Consider the following 26,198-nt stretch of genomic DNA (forward strand, 5'->3'; position numbering starts at 1 on the left):
CCACCTAGTTTCACATACCAGCAAAAGAAAAAGTTCTTCTATGATTTGAGGCATTACTTTTGGGATGACCCACATCTTTATAAAGAAGGAGTAGATGGTGTTATTAGACGTTGTGTACCTGAGTGTGAACAGGAACAGATCCTACGCAAGTGTCACTCTGAAGCTTATGGAGGACACCATGCTGGAGATAGAACTATACATAAGGTACTGCAATCTGGTTTTTATTGGCCTACTCTCTTCAAGGATGCCCGTAAGTTTGTCTTATCTTGTGATGAATGACAAAGAATTGGTAATATTAGTAGATGTCAAGAAATGCCTATGAATTATTCACTTGTTATTTAACCATTTGATGTTTGGGGCTTTGACTATATGGGACCTTTTCCTTCCTCTAATGGTTATACACATATTTTAGTTGCTGTTGATTACGTTACTAAGTGGGTAGAAGCTATTCCAACTAGCAGTGCTGATCATAACACTTCTATTAAAATGCTTAAAGAAGTTGTTTTTCCAAGATTTGGAGTCCCTAGATATTTAATGACTCATGGTGGTTCACATTTTATTCATGGTGCTTTCCGTAAAATGCTTGCTAAATATGATGTTAATCATAGAATTGCATCTCCTTATCACCCTCAGTCTAGTGGTCAAGTAGAATTGAGCAATAGAGAACTCAAATTAATTTTGCAAAAGACTGTTAATAGATCTAGAAAGAATTGATCCAAGAAACTTGATGATGCATTATGGGCCTATAGAACTGCATATAAAAATCCTATGGGTATGCCTCCGTATAAACTGGTCTATGGAAAAGCATGTCACTTACCTCTCGAACTAGAACATAAGGCTTATTGTGCTATTAAAGAACTTAATTATGATTTTAAACTTGCCGATGAGAAGAGGTTATTTTATATTATCTCGCTTGATGAATGGAGAACCCAAGCCTAAGAAATGCCAAGTTGTTTAAAGAAAAAGTTAAAAGATGGCATGACAAAAGGATACAAAAGCGTGAGTTTAATGTAGGTGATTATGTATTGCTATACAACTCTCGTTTAAGATTTTTGGCAGGAAAACTTCTCTCTAAATGGGAAGGTCCTTACGTTATCGAGGAGGTCTACCGTTCCAGTGCCATAAAAATCAACAACTTCGAAGGCACAAATCCGAAGGTGGTGAACGGTCAAAGAATCAAACACTATATTTCAGGTAATCCCATAAACGTTGAAACCAATGTTATTGAAACCGTAACCCCGGAGGAATACATAAGGGACACTTTCCGGAACGTTTTGGACTCCGAAAAGGAATAGGTATGTGATATGGTAAGTAAACCGACTCCAAAACAGTTTTCAAGGCAATATTTCTTCGTTTTGGAATGTTTAGAAAAATACAAAAATAAGCAGCAGTCCGGGAAGGACACGAGGGCTCCATGAGGGTGGAGGGTGCGCCCTACCCTACTGGGCGCGCCCCCTATCTCGTGGGCACCTCGTGTGCTCTCCGGACTCCATTTCCATACACGACACATATTTTGGTCGGTAAAAATTCATTATATGATCTCCCCGGGGGTTTTGACTCCCGTATCACGCAAAAATCACTTTGTTTTCGAGCTGTTTTTCTGGCAGATCCAGGTCGTCATGTCGTCTTCAAGTGCCCCCAAGGACCAGTTCTTCGAGAACGTCATCAACCCCTACCTCGTAGAAGTGCTGCAATACCCTCAAACCATAGAGATGCGTGAGGGGTTGTTGCACATCCGCGATGCTGAGGGACCAAGGAAGACCGGAAGCACGGAGGCCAGGCACGAGGCATTGGAGCAAGAAGTTTTCAAGTGTCAGGAGATGGTGGAGCGTGGACTTGATTCCAATCACATTATGATCACGGAGTTCATCAACAACCACAAGCTGGATGTCAAGGACATTGGGGAGGCCATCTTCAAGCTTCATGAGAAAATCGAGCACCTCCAAGCCCAGATTTATGACCTGCAAAACCAAAACTGTGAGTATGAATATAGATTCAAGAGGATGAGTTTGGCTGCAGATTTAAGGTTTCAGGAGACTCGATCATCCTTCTATGATGGTGAGCCTATGCCCTGGAAGAAGGGCGACAAGCCTACGCCATCAACAAAATCACCACCGTCTCCACCAACAAAGAAGAATTGAGTATCTGGTATGGGCACTCCACTTGGCAATTGCCAAGCTTGGGGGAGTGCCCCGGTATCATATCACCATCACTTTATCTTTACCGTTTTTCTTAGTTCGATACTTTTGGTAATATCTTGATCTAGTAGAATAAAAGTTAGTGTGATCTAGTTGTGAGTTTTGCTTTATTATCCTTCTATCTAATCGAGTCAGTGAGCTATATAATAAAGATTAGTGTTGAGTCAAGGCCTTGATTATTTTTCCATGATCCTAAGTGAATAAAAGAAAAGAGAAAGAAATAAAAAGAAACAAAGATATCATGTGAGTCTTATGGAGAGTAATGAGCTCACATAGAAAAGTATGATGAATAAAAGTTGTTGAGAGTTGACAAGCATAGTTTTGGTCATCGTTGCAATTAATAGGAAGTAATAAAGAGGGATTTCTTCACATATAAATATACTATCTTGGACATGTTTTATGATTGTGAGCACTCATTAAAATATGACATGTTAAAGAGTTGACATTGGACAAGGAAGACAACGTAATGGGTTATGTTTTCTTACATCTGAGATGAATTATATTGTCTTGGATCTTCCAACATGATGAGCTTGCCTTTCCCCCTCATGCTAGCCAAATTAATTGCACCAAGTAGAGATACTACTTGTGCTTCCAAATACCCTTAAACCAGTCTTGCCATAAGAGTCCATCATATCTACCTATGGATTGAGTAAGATCCATCAAGTAAGTTGTCATCGGTGCAAGTAATAAAAATTGCTCTCTAAATATGTATGATTGATTGGTGTGGAGGAAATAAGCTTTAGACGATCATGTGATATGGAAGTAATAAAAGAAACAAACTACATAATAAAGGTCCATATCACAAGTGGCAATATAAAGTGACGTTCTTTCGCATTAAGATTTTGTGCATCCAACCATAAAAGCGCATGACAACCTCTCCTTCCCTTTGCGAAGGGCCTATCTTTTACTTTTATCTCCTACATTGCAAAAGAGTCATGGTGATTCTCACCCTTCCTTTTTACATTTTATCCTTTGGCAAGCACAATATGTTGGAAAGATCCTGGTATATATGGATAATTGGATGTGAGTTTTCATGAACTATTACTGTTGACATTACCCTTGAGGTAAAGCGTTGGGAGGCAAAACTATAAGCCTCTATGTTTCTCTGTGTCCAATTAAAACTTCATACTCATAAGTAATGCGTGAGTGTCAGCAATTGTGAAAGACTATATGATAGTTGAGTATGTGGACTTGCTGAAAAGCTCTTATACATTGACTCTTTCCTATGTTATGATAAATTGCAATTGCTTCAATGACAGAGATTATAGTTTGTTAGTTTTCAATGAAGTTTAAGATTCATACTTGATATTGTGATTGAATTATTACTCTAGCATTAGAGATTATATGACAAGAATTATATAAGTTGATGTTCTAAGAATGATCATGATGCCCTCATGTCCGTATTTTATTTTTATCGACGCCTCTATCTCTAAACATGTGGACATATTTCTCGATTTCAGCTTTTCGCTTGAGGACAAGCAAGGTCTAAGCTTGGGGGAGTTGATACGTCCATTTTGCATCATGCTTTTATATCAATATTTATTGCATTATGGGTTGTTATTACACATTATGTCACAATACTTATGCCTATTCTCTCTTATTTTACAAGGTCAGCTGGGATTCTGGGCTGGAAAAGGAGCAAATATTAGAGACCTAGTCTGCACAGCTCCAAAAGTCCTGAAACTTCACGGAAGATGTTTTCCAAATATATCAAAAATACTGAGAGCAAGAACTTCACCAGGGGGGCCACACCCTGCCCACGAGGGTGGGGGCGCGCCCTACCCCCCTGGGCGCGCCCCCCTACCTCGTGGGCCCCCTGGTGGCCCTTCGGTGACCATCTTCTGCTATATGGAGTCTTTCGATGGGAAAAAATCATAAGCCATCTTCTCGGACGAAACTCCGCCACCATGAGGCGGAACCTTGGCGGAACCAATCTAGGGCTCTGGCGGAGCTGTTCTATCCGGGAAACTTCCCTCCCGGAGGGGGAAATCATCGCCATCGTCATCACCAACTCTCCTATCATCTAGAGAGGGCAATCTCCATCAACATCTTCATCAGCACCATCTCATCTCAAAACCCTAGTTCATCTCTTGTATCCAATTCTTGTCTCCAAGTCCGGGATTGGTGCTAGTAGGTTGCTATTAGTGTTAATTACTCCTTGTAGTTGATGCTCGTTGGTTTAATTGGTGGAAGATCATATGTTCAGATCCTATATGCATATTAATACCCCTCTGATTATGAACATGTTTATGCTTTGTGAGTAGTTACTTTTGTTCCTGAGGACATGGGAGAAGTCTTGCTATTAGTAGTCATGTGAATTTGGTATTCGTTCGATATTTTGATGAGATGTATGTTGTCTCCCCTCTAGTGGTGTTATGTGAACGTCGACTACATGAAACTTCACCATTATTTGGGCCTAGAGGAAGGCATTGGGGAGTAATAATTAGATGATGGGTTGCTAGAGTGACAGATGCTTAAACCCTAGTTTATGTGTTGCTTCGTAAGGGGCTGATTTGGATCCACATGCTATGGTTAGGTTTACCTTAATACTTTTGTTGTAGTTGCGGATGCTTGCAATAGAGGTTAATCATAAGTGGGATGCTTGTCCAAGTAAGGGCAGTACCCAAGCACCAGTCCACCCACATACCAAATTATCAAAGTACCGAACGCGAATCATATGAACGTGATGAAAACTAGCTTGACGATATTCCCATGTGTCCTCGAGAGCGCCTTACATCATAAAGGATTGGGCTACCTTGCTGCACCTTATTTACTTTTGTTACTTGTTGCTTGTTACAAATTATCTTATCACAAAACTATCTGTTACCACTTATTTCAGTACTTGCAGAGAATACCTTGCTGGAAACCGCTTATCATTTCCTTCTGCTCCTCGTTGGGTTCGACACTCTTACTTATCGAAAGGACTACGATAGATCCCCTATACTTGTGGGTAATCAGTGGTTCCCACCGAGCTGTCTGGGCATTCCAGGCGCTTTCATTGCACAGTACTTCTGTACTATGTGTGCCAAATCTGTGAAGTGCAGTATACGATGTTGGTTGAGGGCATTGAGGATCCCTTCATACATACAGTTGCGGGAAAAGGCTGATACCGCATCGTCGTCGCAACAATCTGTAATCTTGTTTTTAACAAGCAGGAACCTAGCCCAAAAGTGATGGACTGTTTCCCAAGGTTGCTATCGTATATACATTAAGTCGTATATATCCGAGGGACCGGAATTGCTGGGAGAGTATTGATTGTGGTGGGCGTGTGGTTTTCAATCCGAACCCTGACCCACTAGGGAATCCGGATTTTGCAAAATTTCTGAGGTGATTTTCCCATGATCCGGAGTGTCCTGGGGATTTTTAGGCTTGACTCCAGATTCTATGTTCGGAGGACAGATGGTCTCTTCTCGAAGAGGGGTATCTGGCTCGCGGGGCTCAGAGATCCGAACATAGTTCATTTTCAGCATAGGTGGAACGATATCCCCTTCTTGCTCTTCCACGACGGTCACTAGATGGGCGACCCCCAGGGCAACGATGCGATCTAGTAGTTCATTTAAAGACGATATATCTACTGGATCCATCTTATCGACGCATTCAAGGATGATGCGGAGATGGTTTTTGGCAATCTGGGGGCCTGCTTTGGGCTTAACGGCCGGGCAAGCACCCATGGTGAAACTAACGATCTGGAGGATCTGCCCAGGAACTAGGGCCCTTCCAGAGGTGATTTTTTCATTGGCGACAAGGCGAGCCATCGATCCTTCTATTGATGACACAGAGGAACTCTCAATGAAAGCACCAATGTCAGTGTCAAAACCGGCCGATCTCGGGCAGGGGGTCCCGAGCTGTGTGTCTGAGGATCAAAGGTAACTGGAGGCAGGGGACACGATGTTTAACCAGGTTCGAGCCCTCTTGATGAAGGTAATACCCTACTTCCTACTTGATTGACTTTGATGAGTATAGGGGTTACAAGAGTTGATCTACCCCAAGATCGTAATGGCTAGACCCTAGATATCTAGCCTATATGATTGTGATTGCCTCTATGGACTAAATCCTCCGGTATATATAGACACCGGAGGGACCTAGGGTTATATAGAATCGGTTTACAGAGAAAGGAATCTTCACATCCGAACTCCAAGCTTGCCATCCACGCAAAGGAGAGTCCCACCTAGACATGGGGGAAGGCCTTCTATCTTGTATCTTCATGGCCCATCTATCTGGCCCATGCCGCATAGCTCGGCCATCCGAGGACCCCATAATCCAGGATTCCCTCAGTCGTTGCTTGTCAACAACGGGTTTAGCATTAGGTTCCATATTAATTTTGTGCTGACAAAGAGTGGGACTAATGCCCTTAAGATCATCAAGAGTATATCCAATAGGAGCATGGTGCTTCCTTGGAATTTTTAATAATCTTTCTTCTTCATGTTCTAAAAGGTTAGCACTAATAATAACAGGATATATCTTTTTCTCATCAAGATAAGCATACTTCAATGTGTCAGGCAATTGGTTTAATTCAAACACAGGATCACCTTCACGTGGAGGAGGACCTCCTACAGTTTCAATAGGCAAATTGTGTTTAAGGAGAGGTTGTTGTTCAACGAATATTTTATCTATTTCATTTCTTTCACTCAAAAGTGCATATCATTCTCATGGTCTGGTAAATATTGTTCTAGTGGATCAATAGGAGGTACGACAATAGAAGCAATACCAATTATGAGGTTTTCTACGAAACTTAGAGAAATTAAACTCATGAGACACATCACCAACACTAACACTGGCAGTTTCCTTCTCAAAATTTATTTTAGCATTAACAGTGTTCAAGAAAGGTCTACCAAAAATTATGGGACAAAAGTCATCTTGTCGAGAACCAAGAACTAGAAACTTAGTAGGGTATTTAATTTTCCCACACAAGACTTCAACATCTCTAACTATCCCAAGTGGTGTGTTGGTATCTCTATTAGCAAGTTTAATAGTAACATTTATGTCTTCTATTTCAACAGGTGCTATATCATCCATAATTTCTTGGTATAAAGTAAAAGGAATAGCACTCACACTAGCACCTAAGTCACATAAACCATGATAGCGATGATCTCCTATTTTAACTGAGACAACAGGCTTGTTCTTATCTTTAGTATCGGGTCTGGTAATTCTAGTAGCTTCATCACAAAAACAAATAACATGGCCATCAACATTTCCTACAAGAGATCTTTAACCATAGCAACACACTAGGTTCTACTTTAATTTGTTCATAGGGTTTAGGTGCTTTGATATTACTTTTTCATACCACTATTGATACCTTAGCATGTTACTTTATCCTAATAGGGAAAGGTGGTTTTTCAATATAAGCAGTAGGAACAACTGGATCAACATTGTAATGATAGTTTCATCAGTTCGTTAGTTTCTTCTTTAGTTGGGGGTGCTATTTAAACCACTTACCCTTAGAGAGATCAACATGAGTAGCAGATGATTCACAAAAACAGGCTACTATCTCAGAGTCAAGTCCATACTTAGTGCTAAACTTGTGAAAAGCATCGGTATTCATAAAATATTTAACACAATCAAACTCAAGATTAATAACTGACTCTTTACCTTCATCGAGTTCCCAATCTTTAGAGTTGCATTTAATTCTTTCTAAAAGATCCTGATAACCCACAAGTATAGGGGATCGCAATAGCTTTCGAGCGTAGAGTATTCAACCCAAATTTATTGATTTGACACAAGGGGAGCCAAAGAATATTGTCAAGTATTAAAAGTTGAGTTGTCAATTCAACCGCACCTGAAAGACTTAATATCTGCAGCAAAGTATTTAGTAGCAAAGTAATATGATAGTAGCGGTAATGGTAGCAAAAGTAACATTATTGGATTTGTAGTGATTGTTAGAGTGGCAACGGAAAAGTAACTAAGCAAACCTCAATATATGAAAATCTCGTAGGCAATGGATCAGTGATGGATAATTATGTCGGATGCGATTCCTCATGCAATGGTTACAACATAGGGTGACACAGAACTAGCTCCAGTTCATCAATGTAATGTAGGCATGTATTCCGAATATAGTCATACGTGCTTATGGAAAAGAACTTGCATGACATCTTTTGTCCTACCCTCCCGTGGCAGAGGGGTCCTATTGGAAACTAAGGGATATTAAGGCCTCCTTTTAATAGCGTACCGAACCAAAGCATTAACACTTAGTGAATACATGAACTCCTCAAACTACGGTCATAACCGGTAAGTATCCCGATTATTGTCACTTCTGGGTTAACGGATCATAACACATAAAGGTGACTATAGACTTGCGAGATAGGATCAAGAACTCACATATATTCATGAAAACATAATAGGTTCAAATCTGAAATCATGGCACTCGGGCCCTAGTGACAAGCATTAAGCATAGCAAAGTCATAGCAACATCAATCTCAGAACATAATGGATACTAGGTATCAAACCCTAACAAAACTAACTCGATTACATGATAAATTTCATCCAACCCATCACTGTCCAGCAAGCCTATGATGGAATTACTCACGCACGGTTGTGAGCATCATGAAATTGGTGATGGAGGAAGGTTGATGATGACGATAGCGACGGATTCCCCTCTCCAGAGCCCCTAACGGACTCCAGATCAGCCCTCCCGAGAGAGATTAGGGCTTGGCGGTGGCTCCGTATCATAAAACGCGATGAATCCTTCCCTCAGATTTTTTTTCTCCCCGAACATGAATATATAGAGTTGGAGTTGAGGTCGGTGGGCACCAGGGGGGCATGAGGCAGGGGGCGTGCCCCCACCCTCATGGATAGGGTGTGGGCCCCCTAGCCTTGATTCTTTTGCCGGTATTTTTTATATATTCCAAAAATATTCTCTGTTGATTTTCATGTCATTCCGAGAACTTTTATTTCTGCACAAAAATAACACCATGGCAATTCTGCTGAAAACAGCGTCAGTCCAGGTTAGTTCCATTCAAATCATGCAAGTTATAGTCCAAAGCAAGGGCAAAAGTGTTTGGAAAAGTAGATACGTTGGAGACCTATCAACTCCCCCAAGCTTAAACCTTTGCTTGTCCTCAAGCAACTTAGTTGATAAACTGAAAGTGATAAAGAAAAACTTTTACAAACTCGGTTTGCTCTTGTTGTTGTAAATATGTAAAGCCGGCATTCAAATTCTCAGCAAAGATTATGAACTAACCGTATTCACAATGACATTTTGGTCTCATGTTTTCTCATATCAATGACATAATCAACTAGCGAGCGATAATAATAAATCTCGGATGACAACACTTTCTCAAAACAATCATAATATGATATGACAAGATGGTATCTCGCTAGCCCTTGATGAGACCGCAAAACAAAAATGCAGAGCACCCCTCAAGATCAAGGGCTAAATGGAAATTGTAAGAGATCTAGTCCCAGTCATACTCAATGTAAACTAATAATAATACATGCAAATGATAGTGGTGCTCTCCAACTGGTGCTTTTTAATAAGAGGATAATGACTCAACATAAAAGTGGATTTGTAGAGGTGCTAGAGCTCGATTTTGAAATAGAGATGAATAATATTTTGAGTGGTATACTTTCATTGTCAACATAGCAACTGAGAGATCTCGATATCTTCCATGCTACACACATTATAGGCGGTTCCCAAGAAGAATGGTAAAGTTTATACTCCCCCACCACCAACAAGCATCAATCCATGGCTTGCCCGAAACAACGGGTGCCTCCAACTAACAACAATCCTGGGGGAGTGTTGTTTGCAATTATTTTTATTTGATTTGAACATGGGACTGGGCATCCCGGTGACCGGCCATTTTCTCGTGAGTGAGGAGCGGAGTCCACTCCTCTTGAGAATAACCCGCCTAGCATGGAAGATACAGACAGCCTGAGTTGATACATGAGCTATTCGAGCATACAAATCAGAATTTCATTTGAAGGTTTAGAGTTTGGCACATACAAATTTACTTGGAACGGCAGGTAGATACCACATATAAGAAGGTATGGTGGACTCATATGGAATAACTTTGGGGGTTTATAGAGTTGGATGCACAGGTAGTATTCCCGCTTAGTACAAGTGAATGCTAGAAAGAGACTGGGAAGCAACCAGCTAGAGAGCGACAACAGTCATGAACATGCATTAAAATTAATCAATGCTGAATGCAAGCATGAGTAGGATATAAATCACCATGAATATAAATATCGTGGAGGCTATGTTGATTTTGTTTCAACTACATGTGCCAAGTCAATCCACTCAAATCGTTCAAACAAGGATACCACCCTATCATAACACATCACAACCATTTTAATAGCATGTTGGCGCGCAAGGTAAACCATTATAAACTCCTAGCAAATTAAGCATGGCATGAGCAACTGTAATCTCTAAATGTAATTGCAAACATGTTTCATTCATATTAGGCTGAATCAGGAACGATGAACTAATCATATTTACAAAAACAAGAGAGGTCGAGTTCATACGAGCTTTTCACATCTCAATCAGTCCATCATATATCGTCATTATTGCCTTTCACTTGCATAACCGAATAGTGTGGATAATAATAATAGTGCACGTGCATTGGACTAAGATGGAACCTGCAAGCATTCAATTCAAGGGAGAAGACAAGGTAATATGGGCTCTTTGTTAGATCAACAATAATGCGTATGAGAGCCCCTCAACATTTTCATTAAGGTCTTCTCCTCTCGACCCCAAAGAAAAGAAAAGAAACAAAACTATTTACACGAGAATGCTCCCAACAAGCAAAAAGAAAAACGAGAAATCTTTTTGGGTTTTCTTTTTAATTGCTACTACTACAAGCATGGAAAGTAAACTAGCTAAAAGCTAAATCTAATTGTTTTTGTTTTTTCTTAAGGTTTTTCAAACACACAAGAAGAATGCCAGAAAAGAAAATAAACTAGCATGGATAATACAATGAAAAAGTATGAGCACCGACAACTGACATGAGTGTGTGAACATGAATGTAATGTCGGTGAGAAATACGTACTCCCCCAAGCTTAGGCCTTTGGCCTAAGTTGGTCTATGCCCATGGATCAAAGCTGCCCTCTCCGGTGTACTAAGGAGGGCCCTCGGGTTGCCACTGGTTGGTGATCTCCTCCGGATCCCACTGATAAACAGACTGGCGGTGAGGATCAAATAGTGGCTTCGGCTCTAGAGCTGATATCAGGCTCTGGTATGCCTGAACGGCCTCTGGCAAAACAAGGTACGTGCCTGAAAATATGTTGAACAAAGAGGGAGCAGGCAAGGTAATAGTCTCAAAGTAATTCTTATCAAATATCAGTCTATAGTTAAGAATCTTCTTCTTATACTTAACAATAAAATCATGTGCTACCATACTATTATAATCTAGAAAACTATGAGCTAGCAACTTTTCCTCTTTCTCATAGTGCAGCAAGGTACGAGGAGAAGATGCCTCCTAAGACGGGATCCTTTGTATGGTTCAAATTTAACCATTTAGCAACAATAGCGCTTAAACTAAAAGTGGTATTGTCGGGGGTTGGGTGCGACATATGCCAAAGGATGGCTTATCATGGTGGGGGCGAGTAGAACGTCGCCGGTTCCTAGAAACGGGATGAGGCGAAGACATGCACGCCGGCGAATCTTACCCAGCTTCAGGGCTCTCCGGGGAGATAATACCCCTACTGCTGCTTTGCGGGGTCTCCGCATGATCACTATGGCAAAGTGCTTACACGACTGCTCCTTGAGCTATTTCCTAGAGGTAGGAGAAGGCAAGGCTAGCTCTCTCCTTCCTATATGATCTGGTCTAGTACTAATGGATTCCAACCCTCTGCTTGGGTGCCCTGGGGGGTTATATAGGCCTACCCCCCAGGGGTACAATGGTAATCCGGCCGGACGCGGGCCCACCCGTCTATCTATCTGGTCGCCGTCTTATCCGCCGACTCCTGGGGCCCGCCGACTGGTGGGCCCCGCCGACTAGCTCGGTACGGAGCCGACAGGCCGTGTCCGCCACGGGCGGGTCTTGCCGGTTGCTGATTACTGTAGCCGTGCTTCTAATGACGCGGGCTTGGTCATGGAGTCGTGGCAACAGCCTCACCGTCTGGTGGGCGATCACTATTGCCACTCTCCGTCACATCTGGTTAATGGCGCGTGGGCCCCGGGGGAGGAGCTGGCCGACTCTCGGGGGCCGACTCCCAACGGGTCCGGCTGGTGGTGCACTTGCCGTCTTCTGGGGTCCCGCTGGCCGATGGGACCCCTCACCCCAGGGTCGTACAGACAAGCCGTCGTGGGCGCAGGATTTGGTCCACCGGTGCTGATGTTAGGGCCGGTGTGACAACAGTGCCACGCCTCTCGGAGATCTCCATGGGTACGGCGTACTGTGGCCATGCCTGCCTCTGGGAAGGGGCGGGAGCAGGCTTCACTGTAGCCACTCCCCTGTCCTGTCCCTCTTGATGAGGACATGGGGTTTGTGGGAGTCGCGGGCTGACTTCCCAAGGCCGGCTTCTCAGGAAGTCGTCAGTCAGGAGTCGGCTTATCCTGAAGTCGTCCCTAGGACTCGGCCACGAGCGGCTAGTCGGTTGCCTTGCCACGGACTTCTCAGAAGGCGGCTCTTTGTCCTGGGGTCTTGAGGGGCGCAGCCTGCCCCGATGTCTTGAAAGGTTCTGGGACTCGGGTTAGCCTACCTGCGGCCCATTACTCCGACAGTAGTCCCCGAAGCTGATGAGGTGCCGCGGACGATCGGCCGAGGAGCCTCAGCAGTTTCTCTTTCCGGGTGCCCGAGACATGGATCTTGCTTGACTTCTGTCGGGCCGACTAGAAGGGGTCGGACTCGCCCAACTCTGACTCGCACGATATTTCAAACGTCGCGACGGGATCCAAGTAGAGTGATGGCTAAGCTTCCAGGTCGCTGCCCGTTCCGGGCCCATCACGTGGCAACACGCGGCCGGGCCAGTCTGCCAGCCTACGCGCGTGACAGGACAGGTCCGTAGGTGGGGCCCGCCATTACCGCGCCTCAGCGCCCAAGCGGATCCGCTGTGGCCCAGGCGGACGGTTCGGATTCCCATGGAGTTACTGCACGCAGTAACTTTGTCATGGAAACGTGGGGGTCGTGGGGTCGTCGGCGCAGTAAATTCCACGTCCGGCCCCTCGGCTTCGCAGCCCATGAAGCTATAAGCAGGGGGAGGAGGGGGGCGCGGCAGAGCACGCGCACCCCTCCTCCACGCTACTCCTTGCTCTTCTTCTTCTTCTTCTTCTTTCTCGCACCGCCGCGCGCCCAAACTTTGCCGAACGCCGCGGCGATCCGCTCACGATGAGTTCTTCTTCTGCCGCCGTGCCTCCCTCGGTGCATTCCGGCACCTGGGATGGCTCAGAAGTCCATGAAGACCACATCAAGTTCCTCCGCAAGACTCGTCGGCTCCCCGGCGAAGATTATGTGCGGGTACGCCTTGCGCCGAGGGGGGAGATCTCTCCGGCACCATAGGAGGGCGAGCGGGTTATCTTCTGCTCGCACTGCCTGCGCGGATTGGGGCTGCCGGCGAGCAACTTCTTCCGCTCCTTTCTGGAGTTCTACGGCCTCCAGCCGCACCACCTCACGCCCAACACGGTGGTGCTGCTGACCGCCTTCGTGGCCTTGTGCGAAGGCTTCCTCGGAGTCCTCCCCACCCTCGAGCTCTGGGGGGAGTTCTTCTACTCCAAGCTCGGCACCCAGCTGCAGGCATGCCGGCTCAGTGCGGCGCATTCATCGCCGTGCGGAGGTCGGGGGCCAACAACCCCTTCCCCACCATCAAGCTAATAAAGTCGGTGAAGATGTGGCAGTGATCGTACTTCTACGTGAAGAGCGTCTTCGAGAGGGGCGATTGGGTCAACCTGCCGGCTTTCGAAGCCGGCCCGCCGGCTGGGAGACTGCCCAACTGGTCGTTCCGGGCCAAGTCGCTGACGCTTGCGGGAGCTGGCACCGTCGCGCGACTCCGAGTGCTGAGGCAGTCGGAGGGCCTGACTGGCCCGGACCTACTGGCCGCCTTCGTGGTGCACCGAGTTCTCCCGCTCCAAGGCTGCCCCCACATGATATGCCAAATGAGCGGGCGCCGTGACCCGAGTCGGATGTGCACCAAGGACATGCCTCACGAGGAGGTGGCCTACATGGTGAACTACCTCTCGGACAGCAAGCTCCTAGAGGACTTGCGGTTCGGCAAGGAGCCATACTCCCGTGCCAACCCCCCGCCCACGGTGAGTTGCCCTTTCTTTCTTTGGATTGTCTTCTGTCTTGCCAAGTTTGTTTGTGTGACCTGACCAGTCGGCTTTGGTCAGAATCCCCTCCTCCATCCACCAGCCGGCACCACGGGGCCGGCCCGCGAGTTCCTTGCCGACCGGGCGGAGAGCGACGTCGACAACCCTGATCTGGGGGCGGCGGCTTTGGAAGACGACGCCAAGGAAGGAGGCGGCCCGCGGCTCGGTGCCAGTCGAGAGGACTGGCCTGATGATGAGGAGGAGGTCGCCCCCTGCCATCGGCCAGCAGCCAGCCATCCCGGTGCGGGCTCTTCTGCCGCGTCGGGTGCTCTAGGCGGCGGGAAGAAACGTAGGGCCGTGCCGACCTTATTCGGCAGTCGGCCGAAGAAGCCCAAGAGTTCGCGCTCGGCGACCAAGCGGGACGAGGCGGCCGCGAAGGCCATCCGCTTCCGCAAGGAAGTAAAGAAGCCGCCACTGGTCTCCGCGTGAGTATTCCTGTCTTAACGCTTTATTCTTTCTTTGTAGCTTTTGTCTGAGTCTTTTACTTGCTTCCCTCGCTTCAGGGCTCCCCTCACTCTTGAGAGGGTTGTCGCCGCCTCCGTCATGGGGTCAGCGGAGACGTCCGCCACCACTCGGCGGATTGACCCCGCTGCCGACCTCCAGGAGGCAACGGAGCGGAACGCGCAGGAGAAGCGCAACGAGGAAGAGGCCGCCCGCCTGGGGAAGGTGGAGGCCGATAAGGCGGAGGCCTCCGCCAAGAAGAAACTGGCGGAGGTCAAAGCCGTCGCCGCAACGAAGCGGCAGGCTGAGGAGGCCGCGCACTGCCAATCGGCGGTGTTCGTCACTCCGCTGAACTCTGCACCGCCGCCTCCGGAGTTCACGGGGCAGACTAGGGAAGCCGGCGGCGAGAACCCCATCATGGAGAGGGAAGGCGGCGACTCCTCAATGCCGGACGTGATCGCTCCGCCGCCACCTCCGCCGCCGTCTGGGAGCGCGCAAGGCAGACAGCCGACGGACCTGCCGGTGCCGCCGACTGAAGACGAGGCCCTGGCGAGGCTACTCCTCCAAGTCGGCTCGCCAATGCGCCGCCGTCTTGAGAAGGCGACTTTGGCGCCACGCCGCCCCCTGGAGACCCGACACCGCCAGCTCGGCGATCCCAGACGCTGAAGCGACGAGCGCCGCGCCCATTCGATGGGTGCGAGGAGGCGGCAGAGGGCCGCTGAACCAGGCGCTTCTGGACGTCCAAACGAAGCTGCGAGCTGAGGGCGACGCCATCTAGAATTGCACGAAGGCGTATCTGGCTTCGCGGGCAGCTGTCCGGGTATGCTTTCTCGTTGGTCCTTGTTTTCTTGTTCCTTTCTGTGGGGGCGCGCCAGCGCACCCACTGGGTGTAGTCCCCGAGTTTCGGGCTGGCTGCTGAGCAGGCGGCCCGGAACTTCCAATTGGTGAGTTCCAGGTACTAATTTTTGTCTGAAATACTTGTCGCAGGACTACCACAACCTCTGTGTCACTGCCTTCAACCGCAACATTGAAGAGCTGGGCAAGCGGACCGCCGACCTGTCGGAGAGCCGGAGTGAGTCCTTTTCCTTCTTTGCGGGGTGCACTGGCGCACCCGTGGGCTGTAGTCCCCGAGATTCGGGCCGACTGCTGAGCAATCGGGCTGGATCTCCTCGGTGACCTTCTTGTTTGATGACTTAACGCCTTCTTTCTTCCTTCTCTTCAGGAGCCAACGCTGCTCTTCAACAGCAGCTGAGCGAAGCCTACTCCGCGTTGCGCGCCAAGGGGGAGGAGTGCAGCAAGCTTGCCACAGAGCGCGATTTGCTGGCCACACAATTGGCAGAGCAGAGGGAGCTGCTTACGAAGACGCAGAAGGAGGCGGAAGAGCCGGAAGCCGCCCTCCTGGCCGAGTTCGCGAGCGACCGCTCCTCCTGGACTGACAAAGAGGCAATGCTGGCCTCCGGCTTCCATGAGATTGAAGACATCATTGATGGTGAGTTTCTTTACTTTCTTTCTTCGAGCTGCCGATTATAAGTCGTGCCGACTCCTGGTTTTGACTTGCTTCTTCGCTTCTTCCGTCTTGGCAGACTTCTTTCCTGGGCATTCGCAGGCTGCCATCCAAGCCATCGAGGCTGACCGTGAGGGTCGGAGGGCGGAAGGCGCAGAGATCGCCACCGATGCTCCACGAACCCTTGACGAGCATATCCTGAGCATCGAGGCTCACCTTCGGCCGACTCACCGGATGCTGCGCCGGCTTCAACGTGTCGGCGCCCAGGCGATTGCCGCCCTGTGGCTGGATATGCAGGCTCCGCGCACCCCCAATCGGACTGCCGACTGGATGGAGGTCGCGGCTGGTCGTCTTGAAGCCTGGAAAGGTTCCTCGGCCTGAGCTGGAGCGCGCCGGGCCTTGGAGTTCGTCAAGGCGTGGTATCCGGGGCTGGACCTAGACCGGCTGGCCACACTCCGGTCAGAGGCCCAGCCGGAGCTGGCAGCCACGGAAGACGCCCTCGTCAAGGATGCCGTAGCGATCGCCGAGTACACCGACACCAGCATCTTCGTCCCCGAGCGGTCTGAAGACGGCGAGGAGGTACCACCGGAGTGGCTTGGGATGAACCCAGACTACGGCGAGGACTCGGCGAAGGTGATCGGCTCCAGCGTCGAGGAGGAAGGCGAGGCGGAGGACGGAGGCGAGGCGGAAGCACCAGAAGACGGAGCAGACGGCCAGCCTCAGCTCGACAGCGCCTCCAGCAACGAGCCGCGTGCGAGCGAGCCGACTGCCACCGGAGGCGATCAAGCCGACACTGCCCAGCCGGCCGCCCCAACGCCTGACGCTGCTGCCTCCTCCGACCCTCCGAATCCGTCTGCCACTTCCTAAGTTGCCGCCTTATCTTTATTTTATCTACTTTAGTAGTCTTTGAAGAACTTGTTAATTCGCACAATTCCACCCGCGGGGTGTATTTTGAACTTCTGCTCGAAGATTCGGCCAAGGGCCTATGTTATGTAAATATTTATCCGAATTCTATCTTTTCTTTCTCATTGCTCTTTTGGCATTTTCCTTTGCCGCTTTCCCTTAGTTGCCTGTCTTGCCAGTCGGACAGCCGCTCTGCGGACTGCCGTTGGATCAAATGCTTGGCTACTTTGGGAAGGCAAGTACTTAGCCGTTTTAGAGTTTTATAGCAAGTTGGATAGAAGGCGGTGAGCCGACTGCTTAATAGTCGGCTTGCGAAAAGAAAAAAGGAAGGCTGGAAGCCGTCTTAAGCAATGTTTTATGCTTTGAGTCCTTAGCCATTTTTCATGCGAACGCCCATTCTACCTTACTCCTGCCCACCGTACAGTCGCTCTCCGAGCTGCGACTTCTAACAGGAGATGGCTTAGGCGCCACACACTACTTGTCCGGCTGCAGGAAGCATTTCATAGTGCAAGGCGGCAAGTCTCCGGGCCGACCTGTCGAGCCCGGTGCCAAGCGGCAAAACAAAGAGTAACATACTCGTAGGTACAATTTTTATCATATAGACAAAAGAGGGCAGTCCCCGAGCTCGTCTCGGGGGTCCCGAAGTCTTGGTACTTTAATACAAAAGGTAGAGTGGTACATACTGCATCAACTGTAAAATCTTCGGAGGAGATTTGCATTCCATGGCCGCTCCGTCTCTTTGCCGGAGTCGTCCCTCTTGCATGCTCGGGGCTTCTGAGCGTCAATCAGGTAGTAGGAGTCGTTACCCAGTACTTTGCTGATGATGAAAGGGCCTTCCCAAGGCGCCGACAGCTTGTGCTGGCCGGGCGTTCACTGGATCAGTCGGAGCACAAGGTCGCCCTCTTGGAAAGATCTTGGCTTGACCTTCCTGTTGTAGTATCGGCACAGGCTCTGCTGGTAGATGCCGGACCGGCTGAGTGCCAACAGCCGGCCCTCTTCCAGCAGATCGACGCCGTCTTGACGTGCTTCTTCTGCTTCCTCCTTGGTGTACATGGTGACTCGCGGGGAGTCGAACTCTATGTCCATTGGGATGACGGCTTCAGCACCATAGACGAGGAAGAAAGGCGTGAAGCCGGTTGACTTGTTTGGAGTCGTGCGCAGACTCCAGAGGACGGCTGGCAACTCACCGAGCCAGCAGCCAGCCGAACGCTCTAGAGGCTCGACCAATCGGGGCTTGATGCCGGACAGGATGAGGCCGTTTGCTCGCTCCACCTGGTCATTTGACTGTGGATGGGCGACGGATGCTAGGTCCAGTCGGATGCCCTGTGTTGCGCAGAAACGGGCCAAGGCACCTTTGGCAAAATTTGTGCCATTGTCGGTGATGATGCTGTGTGTATGCCGTACCGAATTGTGATATCGGAGATGAAAGTCACGGCAGTCGGACCGTTCAGTTTCTTGATTGGCTTCCCTTCTATCCACTTGGTGAACTTGTCCACTGCAACAAGTAAGTGAGTTAAGCCACCTCGTGCTGTCTTGAATGGTCCCACCATGTCTAGACCCCAAACTGTGAAATGCCAGGCAATGGGGATGGTCTTGAGTGCGGAAGCCGACTGATGCGGCTTGGAGCGGAACTTCTGGCACCCTTTGCATTTTTGGACCAATTCCTTGGCCTCTTCTAAGGCCGTTGGCCAAAAGAAGCCGTGTCGGAAAGCTTTGGCGACGAGTGCTCTTGAAGCCGCATGGTGGCCGCACTCGCCTTGGTGGATGTCGCTGAGAATTGCTTGGCCTTGCTCTGGCTCTACACAGCGCTGGTAGATACCAGTGACGCTGCGCCTGACCAGCTCTCTGTTGACTATGGTGTAGGCTGCCGCTCGACGTCGTACCTGCCGAGCTAAGGTCTCATCAGTTGGCAGCTCTTTGCTCACCAGAAATTTGAGGATGGGCTGGGCCCATGAGGGTGCTGCAATTTCTTCGACTGCCAGAACTGCGACTTGGACGAGGGCGGCTGGGCTGGGAGGCAGCGGGGTGGAGTCAACAACCGCTTGCTGGGTTAATGAAGTCCCCAGGCCGACTGGCGCGGCTCTCGGGCCGAGTTCTAGAGTCTTTGAGCCCACCGCCGCAGTCCCGGGGCTAGGCTCTGCAGTCCCTAGGCCGGCCTCGACTGTGGCGGCTTTGGAGCCATCTGCCAAAATCCCCGTACCGTCTGCCGGGGCTCTGGAGTCGGATCCGACTTCTTCGGGATGAGCCGGCATGAAGATGGAGTTTGATTCTGGTGAAGGCTTGACAGACGGTTTGAGGAGGCGTTGAAGGGCGATGCCGGATGGTATTGCCTGACGGGTAGAGCCGATTCGTGCCAAGGCGTTTGCTTGGTCGTTGTCGTTTCTTGGCACATGGAGGAACTCGCACCCCTCGAAATACCCACTGAGTTGCTCCACGAGGAAACGGTAACTCGCCATGTTTGCATCTTTGGCGTCCCAATCGCCAGACGACTGCTGGAGCACTAAGTCTGAGTCGCCATAACACAGGATCCGATGAAAGCCGAGTTCTTTGGCAAGCCGGAGCCCGTGAATGAGCGCCTCGTACTCGGCGACGTTGTTGCAGGCGGCAAAATGGATTTGCAGTGCGTATTTCAGCTTGTCCCCTTTAGGAGAAGTGAGGACAATGCCAGCTCCCAAGCCGGTGCACATCTTGGAGCCATCAAAATGCATCCGCTAATGGGTGGAGTCGGGCGCTGGAGGTAGGTACTGGGTCTCGGTCCAGTCGACGAGAAAGTCGGCCAGTGCTTGTGACTTGATGGCGGTGCGGGGCTGGTAGTGGATGGTGTAGGGAGCCAGCTCTATGGCCCACTTGGCCACTTGGCCAGAAGCATCTCGGGTTCCGATGATCTCGGCAAGTGGGGCCTTGCAGACCATAATGATTGGGTGGTCTTGAAAGTAGGGCTTCAATATCTTGGCGGTAAAGTGCACGCCATAGCACATCTTCTGGTAGTGGGGGTAGTTCTGCTTGGAGGCCGACAGTACTTCGCTCAGGTAATATACTGGTCTTTGGACAAGTAGTGCCTTGCCTTCCTCCTTGCGTTCCACTACAATGACCGTGCTAACTACCCGGCTGGTGGCGGCGATATATAGGAGCATAGGTTCCTTAGGAGTCGGAGCCGCCAGAACAGGTGGAGTAGTCAGCATCTTTTTCAACTAGAGAAAAGCTTCGTCCGCCTTGTGGTTCCACTCGAAAAAAGTGGTCTTCTTCATGAGTTGGTATAAGGGGAGAGCTTTCTCACCCAGCCGACTGATAAATCGGCTGATGGACGCCAAGCAACCGGTGAACTTTTGCACGTCCAGCAGTCGGCTGGGTACCTCCATCCTCTCAATGGCCTTGATCTTTACAGGGTTGCATTCTATGCCGCGTTTAGAGATCAGGAAGCCAAGGAGTTGGCCGGCTGGTACTCCGAAGACTCACTTCTCGGGGTTGAGCTCGATCTGGAATCGGCGCAGGTTCTCAAAGGTCTCCTTGAGGTCTTCCAGTAGTGTTCCACACTTTTCCTTCTTCACCACCACATCGTCCATGTAGACGTGGGCGTTCCTGCCGAGTTGCTTGAGGAGGCACTTCTGCATGCAACGCTGAAAGGTGGCGCCAGCATTCCTCAAACCGAACGTCATGCTGAGGTAGCAAAAGGCTCCAAACGGCGTGATGAAAGCGGTCTTCAGTCTGTCAGCTGGGTTCATCTTGATCTGGTGATATCCTGAATATGCATCCAAAAAGCTCAACAGCTCGCATCCGGCGGTGGAGTCTATCACCTGATCAATTCTTGGCAGAGCAAACGGGTCCTTGGGGCAGGCCTTGTTGAGGCTCGTGTAGTCAACACACATTCGCCACTGCTTGTTCTTCTTCAGTACCAGGACCGGATTGGCTAGCCACTCTGGAAAGAATACTTCCATAATGAAGCCGGCTGCTAGGAGTCGGGCTATCTCTTCTCCGACAACTCTTCTCTTCTCTTCTGATAGGCGGCGCAGGGGCTACCTGACCGGCTTTGCATCAGATCGGACAAGTAACTTGTGCTCGGCGAATTCCGTCGGTACACCTGGCATGTCTTTGGGGGACCATGCGAAGATGTCCCGATTCTCACGGAGGAAATCGACGAGCTCGCCTTCCTATTTGCTGTCGAGGTTTGCGCCTACGACAGCGTACCTCTCTGGGTGCTCCGGATCCAAGGGTATCTTCTTTGTCTCCTTGGCCGGCTTGAACGAACCCTCAGCCTCCGACTCCTTTGGGTTAGGCAACACCTCTGGCTGCTTTCCGGCCATCGCCACGACCCATTCAAGGAGCCGCTTCTCGGCTGCGATCACCAGGGACTCGGCTAGCCGACTGCTCTCGGCCGCACAGGCAGACGACTTCCTATAGTCGCCGGCTACGATCAGAATTCCCCTGGAACTGGGCATCTTCATTTTGAGGTAGGCGTAGTGGGGGACCACCATGAACTTGGCCAGGGCGGGTCGGCCAAGTAGTGCATGGTATGGGCTCTCGAGGTCCACCACCTCAAACCAAACTGACTCTCGACGGAAGTGATCTTTGTCTCCAAAGAGGACGTCCATGAGGATCTTGCCGATTGGAGAGCAGGAAAGTGTCGGGACCCCGATTCTAAGTCACACCGATATAGCATGTAACACCTCATATCACTTTGCGGCCTCACGCACGGTATCCCCATGGGTGTCGCCTTACCATGGCCCGGGACCGTTTGCGCCTTTTGGCTCACGTATATGATAGTGTCGCTAGCATCCATATGACAGAGAACCCGGACCGACATGGCTAGTCGTGAACCCAAAGCGGCACTAACCTATGGGGACAGGCATACATGATTCACATCGAGCATGTCGGTCAGCAGCGTGTGAATCCGGGCTATAGCACTGGGCTAACAGGACTCCGGATGTCACTGCGTGACATTTCCCCGAAGGGACAGACACAGGAACGAAGTGAAACACATGCCGGCCAGCCAAGTGGCCTGAGCAGTAGTGCTGGGCTAGCAGGACTCCGGTGAACCAGGCTGTAGCGGACTACTATGGCTCAAGGAAGCACTAGACTACATTTCCCCATAAGAGAGGCTGCCAAGGATAAACAACTAGATTGTCGGATCCCACACATAGCATGACACGTCACACGTACGCATAACATGCAAGTATGTGCTATACAACATGGCATCACAATATAATGCAAACTCATATAGGTAAAGGCTCAGAAGAGCCACATAGCATTAATACAAACAGGGGTCACATGACCCATCATTCAGAGCATACAAGCAACGGAAGCATTACATGTCTGAGTATAGACAACTACAAAAGGAAAAGGGCTTAGAAGCCTGACTATCTACAAGACCCTCCCAAGGGTACAAGATTGTAGCTGAGGTAACAAGTTACTCATCGAAGTCCAAGCGGTACTACTAGTGAGACAGATGTCTCACATGCAAAACATAAATAAAGCAAACATGAGTACAAAGGTACTCAGCAAGACTTACATCAGATCCTACCATACATGCATTTGTATCAAGAAGGTAATGTGGGGTTTAGTTGCAGCAAGCCAGCTTTGACTCAGTGGCTATCCTGTTCTACGACAACGAGATACTTCTTTGAGATGAGGCAGCGCACACGAGTCCACTAATCACCACATAAATACACTACTATGGATTCATCCTCGTCTACTTATGAGAAGGCCATCCATAGCACTCACACTTGTCTTGAGCATTTTAGAGTATCCACTTTAAGTTGTCTATGTACCACGTAAGCATCCAAGAAGTCCATAACCGAGGACACGGCTATTCGAATAGATCATGATAACCCTGCAGGGGTGTACTTCTTCACACACGCTCTCACCACTTATCACCATGTACACGTCATGTATCTCGGCAACCTTCAAGCGGAATCCTGGCGAGGGTGTCGGCCACGACCTGACTAACCACGCAAGACTCTAGTCAAGGTTTATCGCCTATTTGGGTTCCATCCGCAAGGAGATCCGGCCGGGGTTTCACTCACGGCCCCAAATGATGTGTACAGGGTTCCCGAGCCCACCATCCGGGTGCCACTCGGTACACCGGGCCACATGTGCCTAGTTTGTCCCAAGTCCACCCTGCCGGGTGCCACTCGGTAGAAACATAGCACTACCTATAAACACCAGAAACTATTTGCAACTCCTGGACAGAGATCAAGTTGGCTAATAAGTCGAGAGGGATCGAGTTACCAGAACCCAACGTGTGGTAGTAGCTAGTCCTTGGACAACATACATAGAACTCAGTTCTTAGGGACAGTTCCAGTGAGACAACCCACCATGTACTCCTACATGGCCTCTCACCGCTACCTTTACCAAATTGTGTTCACACGCTTAACTCTCAACATCAGAACATAGCACTGTACTCTAATTCATTCCCAATGAATCAGACCTGACATACTCTAAGCAATTGCAAGCATGGTACGGCAAGAACACAACATGGCTCAAGCATCTCCTACACATGCTAGTGGGTTTTAACTATTTACTTTGACAATGACAGGTCATGCAGAGGAATGGGTTCAACTACCGTAGCATAAAGTAGCAGTTGAATCGTTGTTGTCCTAATGCAATAAAGGAGAGCAGGAGCGAGAGAGTAGGATTATATCGGAATGAACAAGGGGGGGGGGGGTTGCTTGCCTGGTAGATCAACAGGGGGGCACTGCTCCTCAGACAGGTACTCTCGAACACTCTCCGGAGCAGGACCTATCGAGAAGGAACGGTGTCGGAAATCAAAACACAAGCATATGCAACATTATGATGCATGAACATGGTAATGATGTTATGATTGCAATAATGCATCTAGCAACCATTTAAATGAAGTCCATATGGACCAAGGGTTCATATGCAAACTCCATATTTAGCATTTAAAATGCCATTATCATGTTTTCACTTATACAGTGGTATAAGTTGGTTGAACATGCATGAAAGTGGTATAGATGGATAGATTGAATTTTTCTGATAATTTTTCATATATAAATTATTTCAATCTGAGCTACGGTTGAATTTCTATGAATTTTTGAAGTTTTGAATATATTCTGGAATTTCCTGATTAATTTAAAACCAGAAAATGAAATATTGCGTCAGCGTAGCGTCATGCCTGCGTCAGCAGGTCAACGGATCTGACCAGGTCAAACCTGACGTGTGGGGTCCACACGTCAGTGACTTAGTTAACAGAGGAGTTATTCCTAATCCAATTTAGATTAGTGGCTCTGGGGCCCACTTTCTGTGTCAGGGGGTTAGCAAAAATGGTGATTAGCCTTAAGCTAATCACCTGGCAGGTCGGGCCCGCACGTCAGGCCGGCGAGGTCGTCGCCGGTGACCTTAGGACGCGGCAGCGTCCACGCTGCAGGGCACGGGGGCGGTGGCTGGGAGCACCGGGGCGTAGCCCGTGCTCTCGCGCATCTAGTGGGGTAGGTAGGAGGAGGAGGGTTGGCCGGAGCTCGCCGGAGCGAGGCTCGCGGCGGCGGCCAGAGCACGGCTAAGTGCGGGCGAGGGCTGCGGTGCATGGGGAAGCGAGCGGAGAGACTCTACGGCCTCCTGGCGTCACTAGGAGCAGGGTGACGCGCTCGGCTGCGGGATGCGGTGGCCAGGGCGACGGCGGGGCGCTTCGGCCGTGGTGGGGAATGAAGCTACGACGCGGGAACGAGGGGGAGAAAAGAGGGGAAATGTTGAGATGCTCACGGCGGTCACGCGGAGCAGCACAGCGGGCTCGGGGAAGACCTGGTGACGGCGAATCGACGGCGGCGGACGGCATAGCCCGAGGAGGAAGACGACGTCGAGGGCAGCTTTGCAGGGCATCCCGACTTTTGTGAGTCGTCGGAGAGGTCGAGGAGGACGGCGCGGAGCGTCTGGGCACGGAACGAGGGCGAGGCCGTGACGGTGGGCGCTGCAACGGCGAGGCGTGGCGACGGAGCCATTCGGGGCGGTGAGAGAGAGGGATCCAAGGGAGGAGGGAGAGCGATAGGGAGTGAGAGAGGCCGAGGGGAGTGCGTGGCATCGTTGGGGGCCTCTAGCAGTGAGCGGGGAAGCAGGAGGTGGCCGGCGCGTGCTCGCGCGCGGCGAGCGCGTGCCCCTGTCCTCCTGGCGCGAGGAAGGGGACGACTGGCAGTGCCAGTCGGCTGGGCCGGCCTGCTGGGCCGCTGGGCCAGGCCGGCTGCACAGTGCCTGGCCGTAGGTAAGCACAGGTAGGCTTTCCCTTTTTGTTTTCATTTCTAATTTTCTGACATTTGTTTGGTTTAAATAAAATACTAAACCATTTTATTTTCTTATGCCAATTTTTGCAGGGGCTAATGGTATTATTTCAGAGCTCCTCAACAAACTGGCATAATTTTTGGACAATATCTTATATATATAAAAATATTTATCCAACGCAAATAAATACTGGATTAATTCCAAATGCCCAAAATAAATATTTATGAGCTCCTAAAAATATTGGTTTGATTTTTACCTCTGACCAATATTTTCAGAGAGTAACATGAACATTTTATTGGACCTTTTTGGAGAAATTTTTATCTGGATTATTTCCAGAAATGACTTCTGAGGGTTTCACAAATCCCCATTTCAAATTTATATGGAATTTAAACATGATGCAAACATGAAGGGCTAGCCTAGGTCATACCAGAACTAGGGATGGACAACTCGCCCCCACTCGAAGAAATCTCGTCCCGAGATTCAGGAGTTGGCGGAAAGAAAGCGGGGTACTCAAGTCGAAGACGATCTTCACGCTCCCAGGTAGCTTCTCTCTCGGAATGATGAGACCACTGAACCTTGAGAAACTTGATGTTATGACGTCGAGTGACACGCTCTTCTTGATCAAGGATGCGAACAGGGTACTCTCGATAAGTGAGGTTATCTTGAAGATCAAGCGCTTCGTGGTCCACTT

General features: G+C 49.3%; 1 pseudogene; it reads right to left on the reverse strand.

The window, feature by feature from the left end:
* LOC125537095 overlaps positions 1 to 24,822 on the reverse strand; it is a 165,502-nt pseudogene extending 140,680 nt beyond the window's left edge.
* Positions 24,823 to 26,198: the final 1,376 nt, after the last annotated feature.

Source organism: Triticum urartu, chromosome 2 (assembly GCF_003073215.2).
Source record: "Triticum urartu cultivar G1812 chromosome 2, Tu2.1, whole genome shotgun sequence".
NCBI lineage: Eukaryota > Viridiplantae > Streptophyta > Magnoliopsida > Poales > Poaceae > Triticum > Triticum urartu.